The 8,251-nt window shown below is 48.4% G+C and overlaps 1 non-coding gene across 1 annotated transcript; it reads right to left on the reverse strand.

Annotated features, from left to right (window-relative positions):
* Positions 1 to 6,897: 6,897 nt before the first annotated feature.
* TRNAK-CUU (transfer RNA lysine (anticodon CUU)) lies at positions 6,898 to 6,970 on the reverse strand. Its single transcript has one exon. It is a non-coding gene; the product is annotated as a tRNA-Lys (tRNA).
* Between the last annotated feature and the right edge of the window lie 1,281 nt (positions 6,971 to 8,251).

Raw genomic sequence — 8,251 nt, forward strand, 5'->3', positions numbered from 1 at the left:
TAGACACAATTCCCATGGTTAAGGTGATGACAGATGCTGGGGAAGTAGGAGACCACAAGGAGCTCTACTCCTGGGAAGATGACTGCCGAGCAGTGTGGACAGGCGAGCTCACTTCTATAACACAAAATTACCCTCTCTGTTCTGCTTCAAAGTCCTATCCCCAGGTCTTTTGCAAACTATTCTAAGGGAGATGCTTTATTGAATATGCCCACAGATCCCTGTCCCCCCTGCTATCCCTCAGCACAGGTCACCTCAACTGACACCTGTATCATGTGGAGACTCATTTTGAGGGAGTGACATTGTGCGCAGTTCCCAAGAAAGGTGTGATGACTCTTCACAGTCATGCTGATAACTCCCACTGAAATGGGAGAATGTTCTGTGGGACAGCACAGGACTCTGGACACCATGGACATCGCTCCCCACTGTGACCCCAGAAGGAGCAGGCAGGGGGACAGAGGTCTCAGGCACCAAAGGACTGTTTGTTGCTTGGGCACAGGAGACAGTCTCCAGGGAGGCGGGGCAGACTTTTAGGGGAGGGAAGCACATGGCAGCAGCTTTATCCCTGGGTGGTGATGCCAGAGACACTGGGTTCTGGAAGGAGGAATTGCAGCCACCTGAGAGCAGAGATCTTGGAGTGACTATGTCATTTTCCTTGGGCTTTAATAACAGAGAAGAACACACTGGTGGTTCAGAAGAGACATAGTAACTGACAGCACTGAGGATATCACCTGAGCTCAAGCCCACACAGCAAAATGTTTTTACCTGCGCTCAGCTATGATCTTGCAGGAAGGGGGATGCAGACACCTGCAACAGCTGAAACCCCAAGATAACCGGCTCAGGGGGCTCCCATGGAGTAACTGCACTGATTAAAGGCGTCAGGGTTCGCTATAATGATCAGTACTCAGCCCAGGCGGGAGACTTACCATCATAAGAAGACATGTGTCCTGTGCACCTGCATGAATGGGAAAGGGAAGGGTGACTCCCCACAACAACACTGTCATGCCTATTACACGTGTGGTGCAGACAATCAAATGTCCATCCTGGGTAAAGGATAACAGACCTAGTATGTTCACAGTGTAGACTATTATTCAGCCATAAACTGGAATGAATTCCTGCCACATGCCACTACATGGAAGAACCTAGAACACATTTTGCAGTGAAGGAGTCACTACGAGACCATATAGTGTATGATTCCATTAGTTTCAGAATCCTGAATAGAGAAATGTAGAGATACAGCAAAATACAGCATTTTTTTAGAAATGGGTGCTGGGTGGCAAGAGTAACAGATGAGGAGTGGGGTGCTTTTTAGTAATGGAATATTGTTAATTGGATGTTATCATTAATATTGTTAATTAGCACATTTCTGTGGACACCACAATACATTGACTCTGCATTCCCACTTGCTGCAGTGCATGTGTGTGGGAACTGCATCGCACAATGTAAACACAAAAGGCACACTCATTTTAAGTCACATGCATGTGACTCAAAAATAAGTTTCTCACCAGACAAAAATTATAGTTCTGATTTTATTCCATTTAAACACATCATGTGCAGATGATATTGTACAAAAGTGTGAAGACTCCTTCCCGCTCTCATCTTGGGTGACTGTCAGGTGGGCTCATTCATGTTGCTCTAGGAAACGCCTCTTCAGAATCCTTCGTGGGGCTACACCCGCCGATCTGTTCATGCAGGTGAGGCGTTATCCCTGGGCCCCCGGATAATGTACAAATGTCAACTGTGCGCATTTTATAAAGAAAACCATCTCTTCCTCCAAGCACTGTGCTGACAAGCTCCAGAGCTGCTGTGGGATGTGTAGGGAAAGAGATCACGGAGGGACAATGGAGTCTTCCATGACTCCAAGTGGCATCCACACTGATGACAGATTATTACATCTTCATCTCTTATCAACTATTAAAACATGAGCAGGATATTGAAGAGCTTGTGTGTGCTGCAGCCCCAGGATCTGGGCAATCCTCGGGGAAATTCCAGGACAAAATCATGAAGAGACCACTCTAGCTCCATCAGTCTGGACTGTTTTCTCCTGGGGTTACTGACCAGCCCCAAAAAGAGGCGGGAGCAGCACCCATGTGCCTGAGCTGCCCCAGACACGGCCCAGCAGCGCCCCCTCAGGCAGCGGGAGCAACTGTCAGGGAGAAGCTGTCTCCATTTGTGGGCCCCAGACTTGGCCCTTTGCCAGGATTTCCCCTTCCTCAACCCAGGCTCTTTCTGGTTCACCCAGAACAGTGTCATTTCTGACCTTGGCCCTCCCAGGTCCTGCTCGTCCCAATTCTCCAAAGGTGAACGTGAGAACTTCACTCACCCTCTCTAGTCCTCTTCGCTTCTGGAATAAGTGCACCCCTTCCTTCTGTGGCAGCTAATGTGGGGAAAAGTCACCCATGGGGCCCTAGAGATGTGACCCAGGACCAGAGGTGGGAGAAATGCAGGTTTTGCTTCTTCAGTGACCTGCAAACTCTTTCAAATGTTTGGTTAATTTCACACCATCCCTCAGGCATGAAGGCCCCACTTCTCCTCACCCCACTAGCATTTGGGATTTTTGATGAAGTCAGTCTATTTTTGATGAAGTCAGTCTATTCATCTTCCTTTCTTATTCACGCTTCCGTTATTTACACTTTCAATCCAGCCATGTCTCCTGCAGATTCTTTAAACATAAACAAGAGCTATTGCCTGAAGTTACATCACCCACTTCCCTGTGTGGGGATGGAATTGGGCTTCTCACTCTCTGTCCCCACAGCTCCCTCCTGTAGCCTGCAAAAGAGACCCCACATGTGCTCTCCCTAGTAGAGGGAGTGATGAAGGTTGTCCCAAACCAGAGGCGTGGTACAAGGTACCGATGGAAGTATGTTTGTTTTTTTTGTGTGTGAAAGCACTTGTGTGTGTATGTGTGTGTGTGTGTGTGTGTGTGAGCGTGTGTTGTGTGCACGGGAAGCACTGTCTCACAAGCCACACAAGGGTCTTAGAATCTCTAGTACAGACCAGGCACTAGGTTGCACTTCACAGTCTTCCATGTGAGAGCTCTGTCTGTTCTTCACAAAGCCTAGCAAGGCCACGGGAGGTAGGAAGTAGATTTGCATGCCACCCGAGGAAAAGAGAGACCTTGATCACCCCTCCCAGCTGCAGGCTTAGAAGCTGATCCTGTGACATCTACACCATGGCCTGGAGCCCTCTCCTGCTCCCCCTTCTCATTGTCTGCACAGGTGCTGACCCTATGATCAACCCACACAGAAACCAGGAATCTGTCTGGCCTGAACTTCAGCTCAGCACAGGGGATGCAGCAGGGGCTGTGCCCTCTGGGAATGACCCTCATCCTCACACTCACCTCTCTTCTCTCCTCTTGCAGGTTCAGTGGTCACTGCTGAGCTGAGTCAACCACAGGCAGTCTCTGTGGCCTTGGGACAGACGGCCACGATCACCTGCCAAGGAATAAACACTGTTGCTATCTGGTACCAGCAGAAGCCTGGCCAGGCCCCTGTGTATCTCATTGGTGTTGCTGGTGATAATGTTCAGAGGCCTTCAGGGATCTCTGACCGATTCTCAGGCTCCACCTCAGGCAGCACGGCCACCCTGACCATCAGTGGGTCCCAGGCGGAGGATGAGGCTGACTATTACTGTGAGTCAGTAGACAGCAGTTATACTCATCCCACAGTGACACGGGGCCAAGAAGAAGTGAGACAAAAGCCTGTCCCCATCTGGGTCACACTCTCCTCCAGCCCCAGGAGGATGAGACACAGGCAAGAGGAGGTGACCCGGGTTCCAAGTCCTTTGCCCCACCCCAGCTCTCTGGCATTCTCTGCACTTGTGAGTCCTGAGTGGATTTAGGACTGCAGGAAGGGGCTCCAGGTGTTTCCTTGACCACAGAGTTGTGGGGATTGAGGACCAAGGTAGAAAGACTGAGAGGGCAGAGCACGAGGAACTGCAGAGACAGCTCTGGAGTTGAGCAAAGATTCTAAAGCACAGGTGAGCACAGGGGTGAGGGAGGAAGAGGATGGGCAGGAGGAATAACCTCCCTGTGACATCAGAGGGAGCTTCTTGTAGGAGCGCACACACACGAGCACACACACACACACCTGCTCACACACAGGCACACAAGGTCATATTTGCTTGTTCCCTGGTCAGAAGAGACAGATCCTAGTAAGGCATTGGTTGCCTGTCAGGAGCACTTTGCTCACTAGTAGGGAAATTTGTCCAAACTTTAGGCTGATCTCGTGCCTCGGAAGGGAGTAAAAAAGCAAGTGGAGAGCAAGGACTGAATGTGTCCAGGGAATTTACAGAATTAAAAAAAAAAATTCATATATACAGGTCTCCAGTGTCTTGCAAGGGACACTGCACAACTTTTTGCACTGATCAAAATTTTTCTGCGAAGATTTAGCAATATATTTGCCCTAATAATATAAACTTTAATGAGCCCATCCTGACAGTTAAATGTTCTGGATGTCATGTATCTATATATGGAGACTATTATCATTAAAATATTCCCTTGTTCTGAGTTTAGCAGATGAAGGAACATGCTAAATAAGACATGGGACACATTAAAATATGAGCACAATTGACATTCTAGCAATAAACGTGATACTTTCTGTCATTTAACAATACAATGGAAGACATTGGCAGATAATTGCTGATACAAATGTAAAGATTACTGATCTTTATGATGTAACCATCTAACACATTATTTGATACTGAGAGAAAAGAAAAAAGTGAAAAAACAACCAGTTATCTGAGGTACAGGAGAACATCATTGTCCAAATGTGTATAGCGATGGATCTAGGGAGAAATTGGGGAAGGAAGGGAGGCTAGAACAAATATTTGGAAAAAGAAAATATACTTGAGAAAACACCAAATATTTTACCAAATATTCCAAATTTGGTAAAACCTATTAATATACAGAGCTTGAGATTCAGCAAACCAAGAGCTAAAGGGAAAAGAGGAACACAGCTCTACCCATGCCAGAGGGAACAGTATAGGGAGAGACTCCCCAGTGAAGACCCATAAAGACTCATCTGCACAGGAACAAACACGAGAACAGAATCCTCACGACAACGATGCAGCAGGAGACAGAGCAGAAAAATGTGGAAGCTTCTAAATGAGAAAAGTCCTGAGCATCTGTCACTGCAGCTGCTCTCTCAGGTTCCAGGGGAGTGGCGGGTCCCATGAAGCAGGGCTCCTGTGGGGAAGGACAGCTCCACTCTCCACGCATATCCGGGTTGAGGCTCCAGCAATGAGGGAATGTTGTAACACGCGTCCACGCTGATTCCTTCTCAAAGACAAGACATTCAGTACAATGACACATTTCAACATGGTGTCAGCACCCAACACTTGGATTCTGCATCAGTGAAAGGAATGACAAGTGTTCTTGTGAATTACTACTATTGTGGTGCAGAATCACTTTCAGAGAGAAGGTCAATCCTGTAAATCTCATGAAAAATTATTTTTTTTAAATTTTTTAAAGTTTATTTATTTATGCAGACAAGAACTGGGATACAGGCCAGAGATGCGGAGGGTGAGAGGATGCACCAGACAAAGTGGGGAACAGAGCATGCAGACTGACTGAAATACATGCTGAGGGGAGCAGCGGGAAGAACGAAGAGGTCTGGTGCTCCATGTGTGTTACTCCCAGGCCGGCTGGGGAGCAAATTCGTGCTGCAGAGCCTGCAAATCTCTTCATATGCAGTGCTAAACCCCTTCCACCACCAGGGAGGCTGATTTGGGAATAGATCTAGAGGTGGCTTGATCATCAGGAAATGTTTCAGAAGTCTGATGACTTGTCTTTCTCCATAGAGAGATCTTAGTAGAATTCCCAGGCTCAGGTTGTTATAGAGCAACCCCGATATTAAACGGGTTCCTGGCTGTGGGTCCTCACCCGCGCGCTTTAAAGGGACTTATGAATACTCTACTACAGACACACACAAAAAGGTTAATAAAAGGTTTATTTACAAGAGTAAAAGAAATAAGGAAAATGTACAACTCAGGGAGAAAATAGGGAAATAAAGTCTTTAATGCATCCTACCCGATCCGACGACCTGGAAACCCAAAGTCACTCTCAGAGCTGGCCGGACACTGCCAGCTGGCCGAGAGCCCAAAAATGGAGAGACCCCAAAGCCCACGTGTCTGCCTTTCGTATCCACCTGGCTGCTTAACCCCACCCTCAGGTCCCAGCCACCTTCCCTTTGGTGGTGATGGGATTTGGAGTTCCCAGTGTCTTTGGCTTTGACCTGGGGTGGGGGTGGAGTCCACAAAGCCTATATGGAATTTGCTTTGGGACATCCTTTTTTCCCCCTAACAATTCCCCCCTTTCACTTGTTGCCACCATTTCCATGGTGATGAAGATCGAATATATGGAGGTTGGGATGCAGTCAGTCTCTCCAGGTATTTGTCCATTGTGGAAAGCAAAAGTCCTCCACTCCAGGAAAAATAGTTCATAAGTTTAAACCAAAAAAAAATTTGGAGGCATTAGCCAAAACAAGACAGCAGATATGTAAAAATTTGTAATATGTAAAAAATATGTAAAAAACCACCAAAGGGAAGGTGGCTGGGACCTGAGGGTGGGGTTAAGCAGCCAGGTGGATACAAAAGGCAGACACGTGGGCTTTGGGGTCTCTTTATTTTTGGGCTCTTGGCCAGCTCGCAGCGTCCAGCCAGCTCTGAGAGTGACTTTGGGTTTCCAGGTCGTTGGATCAGGTAGGACGTATTAAAGACTTTATTTTCCTATTTTTTCCCTGAGTTGTACATTTTTCTTATTTTTTTTTTTGTAAATAAACCTTTTATTAACCCTTTTGTGTGTGTCTGTAGTAGAGTATTTATAAGTCCCTTTAAAGCGCGCGGGTGAGGACCCACAGCCAGGAACCCGTTTAATATCGGGGTTGCTCTATAACAGCTTGGCGCCCAACGTGGGGCCCTAACCCACGACCCTGAGATTAAGAGTCTCATGCTCTACCGACTGAGCTAGCCGGGTGCTGCGAGCTGGCCAAGAACCCAAAAATAAAGAGACCCCAAAGCCCACGTGTCTGCCTTTTGTATCCACCTGGCTGCTTAACCCCACCCTCAGGTCCCAGCCACCTTCCCTTTGGTGGTAATGGGATTTGGAGTTCCCAGTGTCTTTGGCTTTGACCTGGGGTGGGGGTGGAGTCCACAAAGCCTATATGGAATTTGCTTTGGGACATCCTTTTTTCCCCCTAACAAGGTCACTTCAGAAAGTCCGATCTCCCAGGATGGTGCAAAAGTCCAGTATCACGCTGAACTGAGACCCAGAAGGGACAGGTGACGCTTGGCCCTGGGGAGCCAGCAGATCCTAGGAGACTCTAGGGGCAGGTGGAGGAGAGGAGGCTTCAGGGAAGGGCTGTGTGGGGTGCTCTGCTGGGAGCAAGATGGGTGGCCCTGAGGCCCTCGCCCTGTCCAGTCTCAGTCACCTCTTTACACATAACTGGGAGGGGCAGCTCATCAGGGGTGTCTATGCCCAGGGGCACAAGGGCCTCTCAGGGGGTCCAGGTGCAACGTCTCAGCATGTGTCAGTGAGTCACATTGTATATTTTCAGCAGCAGGAACCTGAAGACAAATACATTTGTTCAGGACATTAGGGGAAAGTGCACACCTCACAGGCTATACCTTAGAACAAATGATCCTCCCCTACCTGACAGTTCTCCAAAAGCCAAGGCCTTGACCTCCTTGGGAAGGATCCTCATCCTAAAATATCAGGAAAGGAACCTGATACACAGAGACCAGCCAAGGTCTCAGGTCCCCTTGTCCTGTCCCAGAGAATCTGTGTTTTCTGCCACAGAGGGAGCAGATGAGAGTCCCCATCCCTGTGCACAGACAGACTCACAATTGACAGGGAATCAGATTCCAGCCCCATGAGCATCTGAGTGTTCACTGCATAGATGCAGGGAGGACAGACGCTTGAATACAGAAGCTGGGTCCTGACAGGATGGGCCTGGAAGCCTGGGATGAGGGGAGGAGGAAAACATGACTCCCATTGAGGGGAGGGCAGGAGGGTGAATAACGGGCCCTGAGGTGAGAATTTTCACCTACCAGTTACTTCTTGGTTATTTAGAGAAAATCACTTACCCTCCCCCTGTTTCCTCACATAGTAGACGGGAGCAGAGGCTGCCGTGGGTTATTCTGAGTGTCTGGTGTGGGGCCCATGTCACATTCACCCAGGGCCTGGTCTCCATCAGGGTCAGAAGCAGTCATGCTGGTGACTGTCAGCACATGCAGGATGACATTCATCCTGGGCACC

This window comes from Talpa occidentalis, unplaced genomic scaffold, assembly GCF_014898055.3.
Source record: "Talpa occidentalis isolate TD23 unplaced genomic scaffold, MPIMG_talOcc4v2.1 talOcc4.14, whole genome shotgun sequence".
Classification (NCBI taxonomy): domain Eukaryota; kingdom Metazoa; phylum Chordata; class Mammalia; order Eulipotyphla; family Talpidae; genus Talpa; species Talpa occidentalis.